We start from the raw sequence: 14,876 nt of genomic DNA, 5'->3' as shown, positions 1-14,876 counted from the left end.
AAAGAAAGAAAGAAAAGAAAAAAGAAAAGGAAAGAAAGAAAATCAGACTAGTGATAGTGGATAGTCTTATCTTGTCTCTGATTTTGGTGGGAAAGTTTTCAGCTTTCTCCATTTAATATGATTCTATTTGTTTGTCATAAATGATCTTTATCACATCAATATAAAATCTTCCTATGGCTATTTTATTCAAGACTTTTTATCATATGTAGACATTGTAACTTTTTGAAAGCTTTTCTTTTTGCATCAATTGATACAGTCCTGTGATTTTTTTCTTGGCTTCTATTGTGTGGTCTGTCACATTTATTTACTTATTTTCATGTGTTGATGAGTCCTTCCATCCCTGGAAGGAATGGATGTAAGGAAACCTACTTAGCCATTACGTGTAATCTTTTCATGATTCTTTGTATTTCATTTGCCAGTATCTTACTGAAGATTTTTTGTTTATATTAATCAAAGAGACTAGCCTTTCTTCGGCAGTTAGATCCTTGTCTGGTTTTGGGATTGGGGTCATGCTAGCTTCCAGGAATAAGTTTGCAAGTATTTATTTTTTTTTTCAATTCCATTTAATTGAGGGGAGTTGCAACCATTTATATTGAAAGTTATTACTGAAAGATACTTATTTATTCCTGAAATTGTGTTTTTTCTTGTTATTGACTCTTTTATTTTTCCATTTTTCTTTGACTACTGACCTTGTTTGTTGTATTTTTTCCATTTGCCCTTTTGGCTTATTTTTCTTTTGTCTCTGTCTATTCTGGAATATTTTCTGAAGTGCTAGTTTGGTGTTCATATACCAGTCACATGAAGTTTACTTACTTTTCCATGAAGTTTTGAAAAAAAAAATGTTTTCAGGAATATTAGTTTGGGTTGCAAATTGTTTTCTTCTAGGGCTTGAAACACTTCAGTCCAAATGCCCCAGACCTGTAAGTCTCTGTTGAGAAGACTGCTATAATCCTATTTAGTTTACAGTTATAAGTGTTTTCTTGCTTTTCTCTGATGGCTTTTAAGATTGTCTTTCGTTGCGTATCTAGGATTTTGACTATAATGTGCTGTGTGAAGCTGCTTTGTTCCATCGTAGTCATCTGGTGTACTGTAAGCCTCACTTATTTGTTCTCTGCATTATTCCCTCATAATTAGAAAATTTTCTGCTATTGTTTTTGTAAACTTTTAAAAACTCCATGTGTATGCTTCTATTTCTCTCTTAACTTCAATTAGCATTGGGTTGTTCTTGTTAGGCTCATCAACTAGGTGTTGGAAGGATTTTTCTTGTGCTTTAATCTTTTTTAAGACTTTTCTGAGTAATACATTATGAATTTTCATTTTGTCCTAGATTTCTAAAATCCTATCTTCACATTGTTTGTTTCTGCTCTTTATGGATTCTTCAGAATTTTTTTTTTTAATCTCTGGGATTTTTGTTTGGAACCATTTTGCGGAGTCTATATGCTTTATGAATTTGTTGTTCATATTTTGATCAGCTCCTCTAAATTTGTATTTATTTCTTCCATAGCCACACTGGCCATTTTTTATGATAGTTCCACTCTCTTTTGGGTTATGTTGTCTTTGAACTCACCAAATTTATCTGTCCACTCTTTAATCGTTTCCTACAGTTCAGCTGTCTGATGTTGGCATTGCTCTGTGTTGGTACCCATTAGGTCTGCTTTGGGGGAGTTGGGAATCTTTGGAGGGCATTTTGGTGTCTTATTTTTCTGCGTTCATTTTTATTCTGTGCGTGTGTGTGTGTGTGTGTGTGTGCGCGCATGCTGAGGTTTGAGCTCAACTAGAGTGAAGAGAGTTTTTGTTTTGTTTTGCACCAGGAATCAAACTCATGACCTCAACCTTGCCAGGCAGGCACTGTGCTCTAAATCTCTGGCCAAGAGTTTGTTGTTGATGTGAGGATTTCTTTTTCTGGTGCTGTTTTGCAGTGATGTGGTTTTGGCTTTATTGGCTCAGAAATATTGCTCACCACTTCAGCCTACCCAAGGTAATTGATTTGGACCCTCTCGTCTTCCTCTTGCCTGCCAGGCAGAGATGTTGAGATCTCTCAGGACTCTTAAAAGTTAATGACACTAATGTTTCATGCAGGTTAAATATAAAATTTATCAATGAAAATATAAATTAAAAAATATAAATGTCACACACTTTATTGTTCTATTATAAATTAACAAATAAAAGTTTAGAAATGTAAAGTATTGGATCAAAAAGTGACAAAGTGTTGAAACCAATGAATCATGAAAACATTAGGCAATTCAGTCATTAAAGAAAAGATCTGTGAATGCAAATATTGTTAGGTGGCAAAATTATTTCAAGTAAATTGTTTTGGATGATGAAATACATTTTTAAAGTTTAGAATAGTCAGAGTAATGTAAACTGTAACACCAATATGGGGATTATAAAGGTATAAAAAGATATTTTCTAAATAAGGGTGCCATTATTTAATGCCAGGTTTTAAAATGAATGTCTGGCAATATCTCAAAATATAATGCCATAAGGTCTAAATAATAGCAAGTCTAGCCCCTAATCCCTCACACTCCAACACTCCATCTACATTTAAGATTGGTTATTTTATTTATTTATTTATTTATTTATTTATTTATTAGCAATTTGATTATGCTTTGCTTTGGTGTGGTTGAAATTTTTTAGTGAAATTCTTGAATCTATGGGTTTATACTTATATCATTTTGAAATCTTTCAGCCATTTTTTCTTCAGATGTTTTTCTGTAATTCTATGTATTGCTTCTAGAAGCCAGTTACATGCTTGTCTTTCTGTCTGTCTGTCTGTCTTTCTCTCTGTCTCTGTCACTGTCTGTGTCTTTGTCTCTCTTTGTGTCTCTCTTTCTGTGTCTCTGTCACTGTCTGTGTCTTTGTCTCTCTCTCTGTCTCTCTTTCTGTGTCTCTCTGCCTCTCTGTCTCTGTCTCTGTCTCTGTCTCTGTCTCTGTCTCTCTCTCTCCCTCAACTTCATTTTGTATATGTCTTCAAGTTCATGGATTTTTTGCAGGATTATATAATTTCCTGCTGTTAATATGTTAGTGAAATTTTCAAAATTGTTATTTTCACTTCTGTAAGTTCCATTTTGTTCTTTGTATGTTTTCCAGTTTTTGTCTGTATTATGCTCCTTCTTTGTTGAAACTTTGCATATATATAAAATCTATTTTAAAGTCATATTTACTAATTTCTATAGTGTCTCATATCCTGTTTCTATTATCTGGTTCATCTGGTTATGGGATATCTTTTCTTATTTATTATTTTTTATTAAATACTGGATACCATGACATTTTATCACGTGTTGTGTTTTGTGGTACTCCTTTTAAAGGACATTAGTAATTGCTTTGACTAGTCATAGATAACACTGATTCTTTTGAGGTTAATTTTTCAGTTTTTTAAGCTAAGCTTGTAAAAAACTTAACTGAAAATAGAATTTCATCTCACTGCTAAACTCTTACATTTCTGTTTTCTTTGTAGGATATCTTTATATTCAGTACTGTGGACATCTCTCATTGGTGGACATCAAAATCATCCCAGCTATATGTGAGTTCTTTCTGTGTTTTCTCCATGCAGTTATTGATTGCGCTAAACTTGGTTCTTAGTATTGCTTTTGCTGCATCCAGTGGGTTTTTGTGCATTGTGCTTTCATTTTCATTTGTTTCAGGAAACTTTACCATTTCCTTTCTGATTACTTCTTTGGCCCATTGGCTTGTCAATAGTAAGCTAATTTCCATGTACCTGACTAACTTCTAAAGTTTCTCTTGCTGAACTTTAATTTTATTGCACTGTGGTTAGAAAACATACCTGATACAATTTCAAAAAATTTTGAAGTTTGCTGAGAAATATCTTGTGCCCTGTCATTGCTTCCTGAAGAATCTGAGAGCGTGCGTCCTGTAGTTGTTGAATGGAATGCTGTGCAGACATGCATGAGGCACATGTGGTCACGGATGCAATTTAACTCTGTTATGTCCTTGTTGATTTTATCTCCATACGATCTGTTCATTGCTGCAACTAAAGTATCCCATTATTAAGATATTGGCATGTCTCACTCCTTTTTGGTTTATTAATATTTGCTTTATGTTTTCAAGTGTTCAGGCATTTTGGATGCATATGCCTTTTGCATTATTTTCTCTTTCAGAATCGACCCTTTCTCATTGTATAATGACCTTCCTTGTGTATTTCTTTTTAACTGCACTTGTCTTGAAATCCAGCTTGTCTAAGTGTGGTTTTTCTTGCCTTACTTTGAGCTTCCATTGCCCAGGTCGCACGCTTCATTCAATTTCCAAGCTTCTTTGAAACTTCCTCCAATTCAAAGTTAAGGGCAAAAGTAAAAGAAAGTTCATTTTGTTCAGAGATCGGAGCTATTTTGGAGTTTTCTGGAAGCCAATTTAGTGCCTCCTTTAAACTACCCTCCTTGTTATCTGAGTTCGAGGTGGGGCAGGGCTTTCTCTGAAAACACACATAACTTGTTCTATTGCTTTACTCACTTTGAGGGTACTTTTTACATTTAAGAAAGACTTTGTTGCTTCTTGGTTCCTCTCTTTAGGCTAGAAGTCTGCTCTGTTATCTCCTGTATCTTTTTATATTAAAAGGTTTTAGTAAAAACTATTTTATCTAACAGGCATTTTTTCTTAATATTTAAAAGAATGATCACAAAAAGCAAAAGAAAAAAAAAAGTTCTTTCCTAACTTTATCTCTTGATTTTCTTCTGAAACTACACACTGGCTTCAAGAGTGTACCAACTAAAGCTAAATTTAATAGCCCATTTTTGGAAGTCAAAATAAAACTCTAAAAACTTTCTTTTTCTATTCTAACTAAAATAATCTTAATCTTCCCAGAGGAAATGAATATCTCTAAAGATAAAATATTTGGTATAAAGATAAGATTTTAAAAGTGCAATGAATGATCAAAAGAAAAGCCCGATAATGCATATAAAATATCATTTCACTGCACAAATATATTTTCTAAGCATGTACATAGAAAAACAATTAAGAAGACCTGGGTGTCACAGAACAAAAAAGTTTTTTAAAGTGATAGTCAGTTCTAAGTTACTTCTCTGCTGTTTCACAAGACTACTACTAGAACTAGATGCTGAAGTCCATTTTTCTTTTATCGATTGATTGATTGATTGGTTTTTATTTTAAAGAGAATAAAAATAATAAGAACATTAGAAATGATACAGAATTTCATAAAACAAGAGGATAGGAATTCAACAATGGTTGTTACAGTGCATACTGTCGTTTCTATTGGCTTATTGAAAGGAACAATTAATACTTGATTTTTTGACCAATTTTATATGCTTATATCTGGTAATATGAGCAAGGGCTTTTTTCTCTTTGCAGCATTTCTAGTATGGCGTCTTTATGGCTAGTGTATGCTTGTCTTCAGGCCCCAGGATCTGGCTTCAGGATTGCTGCCTCTTTCAATCCTCTGCATATGACCTGGGAATGCAGTTCTGGGCTAGCTGAAATCTCTTCAGCTGTTTTTAATCTTGGGTCTTGGTGTGTAAGGCCTCTGAAAAAGGGGGCCAAAACCTGTTCTCTAACAATGTTATTTTACATGGTTTCTATATGGAGTAGCCTTTAATTTTTCTCAGATCTTATTAGTATCCTTGGTTGTTAGCAACTTTATATCCTTTTTCATTTTTGAGCCATTTGAAAATTATCTCTGGTGGCAGAAGATAGTCCATATAGCATTTGATTGGGTCTCTTGTTGCTTCTTCTTACTGAAAAATTGATCAGTTTTCTATGATCAAATAAAAGTATTTCAATATTCTTTTCCAAGACTTTTCTGTGTATCCAGTATATTCTCTGAAAGGTTTTAGTATTACTGTATCTTTTTCATTTTGGAGTTTTAATTTTTGAATCTTTTGGGATTTGTTTTAAAAAGTCAATTTATAAATTCCCTTATGGAAGATCAGAATTCTTTGGCATTTTTCTCTGACACGTGAGAGTTTTGGGCAAATACACACAGAACGTCTTTCTGGAACCCAATCCAAGATGGTTGAAGTGCCAACAGGGCTTTATTCATCCATATAAGTGGAAGTTGGCAGGTTAGTTGGCCCCAGGTGTGGTTGAATTGGGTGTTCTACTGTCTCCTTTAATCTCTTCTCTGCCTCTTGCAGGGATTACTTCTCCTTAGTCTTGGTTCTGTTTTGTGGCCAAAAGATGTTTGTGTCACCTGCATGGCAGTGTGCTTCTCCGTGCACATCAATGGAGGAAGAGGGACTCACTTTCAGGAAATGTGCAAGGAAGGACAAATGTATCCCCTTGTCCACATCCTCTTCTTTGATCTCATTAACCTCACACTAGTCACCTTTGTGCAAGAAACTGGCCAGCAGAGGGATTATATTCATGAGTTTGAGCTTCAGCCACAGTGTGCGATGCTCATCAGAGGTGAAGATCTCAATGAAAATTAGAGTAGTCCCTAAGAAAAGCGGGAGTGTTAGATAGCTAACCACCATATCTGTTACAGAATACATAGTCAGAGAATAAATGCTTTGGAAGAGGAGAAAAACATACTAAGCATTGACCTATATTAGGCATTGGGAAGGTGTGAGCATAGGTCCAATTCTGCCATACAAGTATTTATGATATTGACTGTTCACTCACCTCTCCCTTCGTTTGAAAGTTGTACTGTCCTGATTGGATCCATTATCCAGTCCAGATTAGGCTGATTGTCTTCCTTCTCTAGGAATTTTTAGCTGGTATTCAAACTAATCAGGCTCTGCTGGCCTGTGGGAACAAGCATATAAAATGAGAAGGAGTGTGGTGGCCAAATTTTGCATTTGCATAGAGGCAAAGAAAGTCAAATGGGGGAAAGGAAAAAGAGCAAAATAGTTTATGAGCAGCGAGAAGATTGAGCTTCCTTGGTTCTTGATGACTTCTGCATTGATGGGCTGCCTGTTCCCTAGGCCCAGTCATTGTGTAGCATGTTTTAAAACTGGAGCCCAAAGACAAAGAACATAGTAGATTCCAAGGAAAAATTCCCCTCCTCCCCAGTGCCTCAGAAGCAAAGGTACTAGGCCTCACTGACTTGCTCAGGGATGGGAAGTTGGCTTTGCCCACATGGTCATGTAACCCAGCAAAGGTAAAAGGAGAAAAGCTGGAGAGCAGAGAGATTTCCTTGTGTGACCTCAAGAGTCTTCTCTGTCACCTCTTACCTTCCTTTACCCTCAGTTTAAGATAGTAAGTGGGGCTTCATGGGGACTATAAGGAGATTTTGACATCTGTGTTGTGGATATGCAAGGACATAGTGATGTTTCACTTCAGCATGGGATGTCTGAGTTTGCTCCCCAACTTAAAGAGAATCCACTAGGATAAGGTTCACTGTCACCCCCTCAATACCCTAACCCCAGCTAAAATCTGCAAAAGTGCGTTAACCTGAGGTCAGCTCACTGGGGTTCAAAGATTCTCTTCTGAAAGTGGGCTATGCTAACTGAAGAAGTAATAGGTTTCTATATGCTTAGAGCAGAGATTGCCAGAGGATGTTATTACAGCATCAGGGAACTGCGTTCCAGATCTTCAGTGAGAAGCTCCAAAGATTCACAATAAGTGTAGGAAAAGTCAGAAGAGACGGCACTGATGCCACATCCTTTCAGCGACATCCTACACCAGACAGGCTGGGGCGATGGCTTTCACAGTGCAGGAGGAGGCATAGTGAGAACTTTAGAGACAGCCCTGCCAGCCGGGGCCTCCACCCTGGGGCGGGAAAGCCTGACACTGATAAGAGAGTGGATGTGTTTCTTTACTGAATTGACTTCTAGTTGTTCAATTATATACCAGACTGGAAGACTTAATGCCAAAACATCAAGCATAAATACAATAGTTAGGGACCTATTTAAGTTTCTCCTGAGAGATAATACATCATTCTTTAATTTTTAATATTTTTTACATTTACTCATCACTTGATGTAACGCGAGATCATTTTAAGAACTCTACAAGGTAGATATTTTAGTAGGAATCATTTGCTCCCCTTTGTAATTGAGGAAATGGAAGGCTTACAGACGTTGTTCACTAAGTTCTCACCATCAACAGTTGGATGCACAGGGCTACAGCACAAGCACTGTGCATTTGGCTTGAGTACTCATCTTCTTTCCACGGGCAAGCTTGGGCTTTTGGGGCCAATGAAAGACATGAATTTTAAATGTACAAGATTTTACCTAGTTTGGAGGAATAAGGAATTTTCCTGCAAAAGGAGTTCTTCAAGTGGACTTTTAGGATGGATAGGTGTCCTACATGCTGAGAAGAGAGAAAGGGACTTTGAGTAGAAAACAGACTAAATTGAGAAGCTGAGGCTGGGGAGAGTGGAGGCCCAGGAACTTCAGGAGTCTACCTTGAGCACAACAAGGACTGAAGAGTTAGAGCAAGACAAGTCTGGCAACATTTGGGGCCAACAGAATGGTAGCAATTTTTTTAAAACAGTATTTTCTTTTCTTTTTTTAATCCTTTCCAGCTGCCTCCTTATTCTATGAAGGACAGTGAAGACGTCCTTCCTGAATAATTTGAAAAGCAGGGATTATGTATTAGGATCACATATAGTATAAGGAGAAAATTACAAAAGCTTTTGCAAAACTAGGTGCATCTAATTTCAAGTCTATTGCTGTAGTGAGAACATGCAATTTCAAAACTCAAGTTCCTTGTTTGCAAAGTAGGAAAACTACCTCATAGATAAAATAAGGTGAATTGTGACATTAAGCAAATCAAAGACGTCACCTTTCTGTCCTTCAGTGTCTACCTCATTCCATTGTTGTCAGTTATACTTTGCTTCAATATTTGAAATGTTTTACAAGGAATTTTTTATTTTTATTTTAGGTGAGCAAGGTGTTGTTTTTCTTATAAATGGCAAGGTTAAATTTTTTATGTATTCAGACTTAAACCTTTCATTTTAATTGCATAAGAATGGTCCTCTGGTGAGGGTAAGAGGACATTTAAATTGAAAGTTATTATATTATAAATAAAAATATATATTGTCTGAAAAATGTTAATGGCCTTATTTAAAATGAATAGAAAGGTACTTAAGGGAGGTAGCAGTTGTAGACTTTCTTTTCTTAGGAAATCAATACTCATAAAATTCAACATTGTAATTGAGAATCAAAAACCACAGTGAGTTTATTTTAAAACATGTAGTCTATCATCTCTATTTTTCCCTTGGATAACATAGTGTTTATACATTGAAGTCTATTTATGTCACTGCATCTATTCACTGACTTTGAAGTGACCTTTCTTTGGTGCTAGAGCCAGAACAAGAGGGCAAAAGCGATCTTGTAGTCCAACCTCTCGTTTGAGAAGAAAAAAAATTGAGGCCAGAGAGGAAGGCACAGGGCCTCAACCTCTCCATTTTCCAAGTCGTAAAACTCTCTTGTTCTTAAGCACCAGGCCGAGCTTGGGGAGGGCAAGTCATCTGTTCCCTGCTCCTTTCCTACGTGGCCTTTGACACTTAGCAGAAATTTCATCTGTAGCTCCTGGAAGAAGAAATTGAGTCCCGTTCATAACAGCATGTTATATTTTCACTGCAGCTAAACTTTTGAGACTAAATTTCCAGCCAGGGTTCCTATTTAACCTCACTGGACCCTGGTCTTCCATCATAATTCGGTAATTTATGTTTTCTTTACTATTTGTTTAGTGGTCAGCAAGAGGGCCTACAGTGGCCACCCTCTGGAGCGTGTCCACTGTGTAATGTACCAGCACCTCTACCCTGAGCAAACTAACTGCAGACTAGGAGAGCCCAGGGAGACAGTGATCTTAGTTCCTGAGTCTTGCAGAAAAGGTGAGCATCTCATTGGATCGGATATGGGTCTTTCGGCCACAAATCTTCTCCTGTGTCTGACATCACCCGTTTCCTCCATAAATAACCTTAAAGCAGAAGAATTCTGTGCTTCTTTTGCATCAGCTAGTACACCAGAATAAATTTTTTTCTCGACCACCACTTTATCTCCCACAGCAAAGAGACCAGTCTGACATGTGGTGATGTAACCAAAGCTGGATTAGAAACTTCTCGGTATTCTTGATGTGACTCGGGAGAATCACTAGTCATTGGAAATGAAGGAATAAGTTCTGCTACTCTTTTCCCAAATCCAAGCTACATAAAGGTGGCTGAGTGCGACACAGCTCCACAGTAGATCAGGCCTGTCAGGAGCTCAAGAAAGTTGAGCGTCAGATGGCCACAGGACTGCCTCTTCCTTCCAGGGTCCCTTTCAAGCTCTCAGAAAAATTACATTTCTGCTGATAAGCTTGGCTTCCTCATTCAGTGTTAAAACCAACATCTATTTCCTTTGCTGTGACTCATGTGCAAGCGGAAGTTAATTTCATTTGTAGTGTGTATTTATTTATTTATTGCATTTTAGGGAAGGGTCTACAGGGCATTCAGGGTCTCACTACTAGATCAGACTCGTAGTGATCCACTTGCTTGCAGCCTCTAAAGGCTGGGATTACAGGCGCGCACCACCACGCCCAGTCTCAATTGCCGACTCAGTGTGTGCTGGTGGTGGGGCCGGCACAGCTATATTGTGTCATTAAAGATGTGTAGTTTGTACAATGATTTTATAGGAAACAAAGGAAAGCTTTAATAAGGTAAACCAGTGTAAAGGTGTTATAATTTTGGAGGCTTTGTCCGAAGAGGACACAGCTGACCCTCGCTGTGTCATGTGTAGGACAGGCTGGCTCTTCTTCTCTTTGCTGAGGCAAGGCAGAAGTAATTGGTAGAAAGGAGATGATTGGCATTTTTATTAGAACCAGACAAGTGGAGTGAGTCTATTAGTGAGAGAAGGGCATCTCCATGGAATTCCTTTCATCTGTTTTCAGATTCCATCTTCCAAGGCCAGTGCTGTACCCATTCCACCTAGTTCAGCTCTGGTCTGAGCCTGTGTTCCCAGGGAGCACTCAAGTGCCCAGGCCCCTGTGCGGTGACACCCTGTAGAGCTTCGTCAGGCCCCACCGCAACCACGAGGACTAAGTTGTCCAGACGTAAAAGCTTCATACATGGAACTCGTAGCTGCCTCATTTAACCCATGGACACCGTGAAGGACTTACTGAGTCCTTAGGGAGCCACGGACCAGGACAATTAGGGAACCTCTGACTTCTAGCCAAGAATGAAGAGGTGTTCAGAACATCACGACTGACAAAAAGCATTGGGAAACCCCTTAAGTAGCTCGTCTTTCTATATATTGCCGCCAGACTTCCCTGTTCTGCTCTCGGGCACAGAAACACTGGCAGAGAGGCCCGTGGCCAGGAGCCAAGCCAACCTGCAAGTCTGCTGCCATATGTCTGGCTACAAATCTTTTTATGACATTGCCATATCATTATCTATAGATAAATGTACTTATCTATACATTTATATAAGTAAAGAATTAGTTTCCTCTAGGGCTATTGCCATAAGAATTATTTCAGAAGAGTTAAAAGCAAAGGTTTAACTGTCCTAGGGTATAAGTTGTGCAATTCTCAAATCCTAATTGAGGACTATACTGGGAAGGGTTGCTGCTATATGCTCAGTCTCAGCCCAGGTGACCTCTGCCAACTTTAGAAGCTCTTTGATGGCTTCTTAGCCCATTTATACAACAAAGAAGTTGATGCAGATGTTATTGAGGTTTTGTATTTACAAAATATTCTTCGACATTCCGATGAAAGATGTGACTCATAGGAAGTGCCAGATATGAGCCAGACTGTCCCACAGAGCCAGCTGGTACCTCTCAATGTGATGGAAACTTGGCATTCGAAAAGTCCTTTGACATCAGCCTCATTTGCTTTGCCTGTGCCTTTTCTCTGAAACTTGCTCCACATTTTTTACCCCTTTTACCATACGTTGGCCAATATTCATAACCTTCAAGAGGATCATTGTAAAGCATGACTTACCTAGGGAACACCTGCACAAGGATAATTTCTTTTCCAACACATAAAGGTCATGTGTGTGTGTGTGTGTGTGTGTAAATGTGCTTCCCCTTTCTCTTTCAGTATTTGTCAGTCACGGAAATAGATGTCAGAAAAATGTCAGATTGTTTAATCTCATCACTCCGAGAAAGATCAGTTTTATTTTGGTCTGCGATGTCCTTGGTTTAGAATGTTTTCTACACAAATTATGAGATTTATTTTTAAAATTTCTGTTGTTATTTTACACATTTGCAGTGCATGGTGATTGCATTTGTCATGGGAGTTTGTACGTGTCCATAACACGTCTTAATCCTATTTCTCATCTCTCCCACACTGCATTCCCTCTCTTGGTCCCCTTCCCATTTTGAAGGCTTTGTCTGAAGAGGATGCAGCTGACCCTCACTGCAGGGCTCCTGCCTGCCACGTGTTGGGGAGGCCACTCTTCCTCTCTTTGCTGGTGTAAGCCAGAAGTAATTGCTAGAAAGGCGAGCACTTGGCATTGTCACTAGAACCAGATACGTAGAGAGAGCCTACACATGCGAGAAGGCATCTCTGCGCAATCCCCTTCATCTGTCTCCAGGTCGCATCTTCCAAGGCCAGTTCTATACCCACTCCCCCTTGGACAGTTGTGATCCAGAGCCCGGGTTTCCCTGTCTCTTAATAGCTATCTTTTACTTTGCCCTTTCATTTACTTATATCTTCGATTTCTCATACAAGATAAACGTGATATTTAAGCTTGTCCGATTTATTATACTTAACATTATAGTTTCAAGGTAAGTCCATCTTCCCATGAATAACTCGAAGTCTATTCTTCTTTGTGGCACAGTAGTACTCGAATGTATCTAAATACCACATTCTCTTTATCCATTAATTTGGTGATGAATATGTGGGGCATTTCCAAGAGTTAGTTACTAAGAGCTGCTATAAACATGAGTAAGCTTGTGTCACAGTAATACAATGGCTTTCACTCTAGTGATCATACCACCTAAATTCACACAAGCCTTTGAGATATTCTTTCAGAATGTACCCGTTCTCAGATGATGTTTTCCTACTAATCTCCTATTTGAGAGACATTTGAATTAGAGGGACTATTTTCCTCATGAAATGTAAATAAATAACTCTTTTCCTGCCTATGAGAAGAAACTTCTTCCAATGTAGTTAGTATACACAATCAAGCACCGTGGAAATGTTAACAGGCTTCAGTCTAGGCTGTGTACTTTTATGGCACACAGAATTTTTTTTGGTTTTATTCATCTCACTTTGTATTATACTTTCTTTTGCTAATTTTAATAACCATTCAGTCCAGCTAAGTCAATCCTGTAATATGTACCATCTTTTGGCATGTGTTTTCAAATGTCATCTAAGGATATTTTAGATGCTCTAAGTAAATTGAAGTTGTCAAGTATAGATTACAAACACTATTTTTGAAATTTCCATCTGAAATGTTACATAATTCTGTTTACTGCCTCTCTCTGTAATTATTTCTAAAACTCACTACCAGCTGTTCATACTATTAAACCTTAAAACAGATTGTAGAAAAACAATTCCTCAGCTGCTTGAATTGGGAAGAGGAGCATCGTCATTCTTCTTCACTGGACAGATCTGATCAAGCAAGTTCTTAATACATGAAGCAATGTAGGCTTTGTCTGGGACAAGCCGTAATGGCTCTGTTCTCAACCACTTAAAATTATTAGACATCCCTTTGACTTTTCATCATGCATATTCATTCAATTGTTCATATGGAGAATTCATGAATAATAATCAGTTCAAGGTTAGTTGTACGTAAGATTCATAGATGGTCTTTTGCTCAAAACTATTTCTGTTTTGAGTCTCTTTTCTTCTGGCCAAGTGATCAAATTTTATAATTATCCATTGCATTCCTAGGGAATCACTCTCAAGCCCCATTATCTGCCCTTTCCAGGCAAGACTTGTACTTTGGATTTTTTTTTCTATCCACCATCCCTTGCTTCCACACTCATCAGCCAGTGTTGAGTTTTCTGGTGGTTAAAGGTCTTGTCAGATGAGTCATCCTTGTCTTAAGTGGAAATAATTGATCAATCTGTCATGAGTCATGTCTCCCAGATTGCATGCCCATTTCATTAATGGAAAACTTTCCAGACCCTGTCTGGAAGAATGACTAAGCGACAAGGTAAATAGCATTAAGAACTTAAAGGAGAGTGGGGGATAGGGGATGCTACGTTCATGTGATAGCTCACTTTCTAATATGATGCGTTGGGTCTGATTCTCAGAGGTCAACATGGACTTGAGTGTCTGGAGGCAGAAGTTTGGTAGAGTACATGGTCCCAGGAGAAGCCTGTAGTGCCTGAGAGGAAGCAGGTCAAGGAGGGGACAGAGCTAAGCAAGGGAGCTCTGATAGGTGGAAAGCAACCTCAGCCTGGTCCTGCAGACAATATTCCACTTAACAGAACTAGGTTTCCACTCTTCCACATCAGCCAGTCACTGGCCACACACTGCCCTGGGGGTACATAGGCTCCGAGGCACATCCAGGTCTGCGTAAGCATGGACACAAGGGTTCAAGGAGTCCAGAACAGTCTTCTAAAGTTTACCATGTACACTGTTAGAATACAGCACACTCAAGCTGGGAGGTGGGCATGGAAATCAAAGGAGGATGCATGGGATGTGGATGGAATAGTACCCATATATGCCACATGCTGTGAGCTTGGCAGGGAGCACAGGAGAACGATGTCCAGGCAGTCAGAACGTGGCAGTTGGTCCTTCTCCTTGGAGATAACTCCAGCACCAGGTCAAGATATAGAGCAGCACAGGCATTCCAGAATCTTCCTTGTGCCTTCTATCAATCAACAGATCCTCTGGAAAGGTAGCAAGTACTCTACTTTAATTAATTTTGCTTGCTTTTTAGTCTTACATGACTGACTCATCTTTCTTCTATGTCTGACTTCTTTATTCAGTATATTAAGAGCCTTACACAGAGATTCTGCTAAGCAGCCTCATCATAGGAGGAAATTTTATCAGATTGAAAACAGTCATGAAGCTGCCTCATAGGATTCACC

General features: G+C 38.4%; 1 protein-coding gene across 1 annotated transcript in view; it reads left to right on the top strand.

Annotated features, from left to right (window-relative positions):
- Positions 1 to 14,876, top strand: part of Ppp1r1c (protein phosphatase 1 regulatory inhibitor subunit 1C) — a 176,367-nt gene that overhangs the window by 13,244 nt on the left and 148,247 nt on the right. Inside the window, exon 2 of the mRNA XM_004628639.2 lies at positions 3,458 to 3,523. The gene's annotated coding sequence lies outside the window, so the exon portion shown is untranslated. The remainder of the gene's footprint in view (positions 1 to 3,457; positions 3,524 to 14,876) is intronic.

Source organism: Octodon degus, unplaced genomic scaffold (assembly GCF_000260255.1).
Source record: "Octodon degus isolate 3935 unplaced genomic scaffold, OctDeg1.0 scaffold00025, whole genome shotgun sequence".
Lineage (NCBI taxonomy): Eukaryota > Metazoa > Chordata > Mammalia > Rodentia > Octodontidae > Octodon > Octodon degus.
This window is presented reverse-complemented; position numbering and strand designations above follow the sequence as displayed.